The sequence below is a fragment of the Channa argus genome, chromosome 21, assembly GCF_033026475.1.
Source record: "Channa argus isolate prfri chromosome 21, Channa argus male v1.0, whole genome shotgun sequence".
Lineage (NCBI taxonomy): Eukaryota > Metazoa > Chordata > Actinopteri > Anabantiformes > Channidae > Channa > Channa argus.
The window spans coordinates 2,757,911-2,758,790 of record NC_090217.1 but is presented as its reverse complement, the minus strand read 5'-3'; positions in this window follow the sequence as shown (position 1 = coordinate 2,758,790).

Below are 880 nucleotides of genomic sequence, written 5' to 3'. Positions count from 1 at the left end.
ACAAACGCACCTTTTTCCATAACTGCCATTTTTAGGAGAAACACAGTGGTCTGGTTCAAAAAGCTTTGACTGGGGTTTTGGATCATTCACATTTTTCCAAATTTGTGAATTCATCAAAGATGAATCACCAAAAAAAAAGCAACTTGGTCCAGGATCGATTGTCATTAACACTTGTCATTAGAAAGTCTGACTTCTCTGACTTAAGACATAAGTAAGACTTAAGTAACTGACTTATCATGAGCCGTGCAAGCAAAATATTTAAGTTCAGGTGCAGTTTCAGTCACTAGTGACAGTTTGGAGTTAATGTCAATCTGCAAAATGATGCCAATATAAGAAAAGATAATCTGTGCTTGCAGGTAACTGCAGGTGTGCACTTGTTTCTTAGAACAAAATACAGAGAGTACAGTACCACATCAGTGTCCCTCTGGGGCAGTGACTCAGGGAATCAAAGAGTACAATTATTTATTAATTAATACAAAATAATTGCAGCAATGAAGCTTTTTTTGTAGCAGCCTAAAGTTTTCATGAATAATAAAGAGGAAAAAAAAATAATTTGTAGTGTTTTTTATTGGCACTGAATTGAGTAATTAAAATTGTAAAATTAAAATGAATGTAATCACTTATACAAATACTATTTAATACTATTATTGGGAATTATGGATGCATGTATTAATTTCTTGTCAATTTCAAGAGAAATTGATGAGAAGTGGTTAAATGGGGGGGAACTACCTCACATGCTCACGAAGGCATCAACTGATCTTTACAGATTTATCGAACCAGTGATTTCAAATGAATAAAACAAGAAGCTCTGTTTTAACAAGTAAGTTGGATTTTTTTTACCTTATTGGCCTAATAGAAATACATTCAATATCTCAATGCC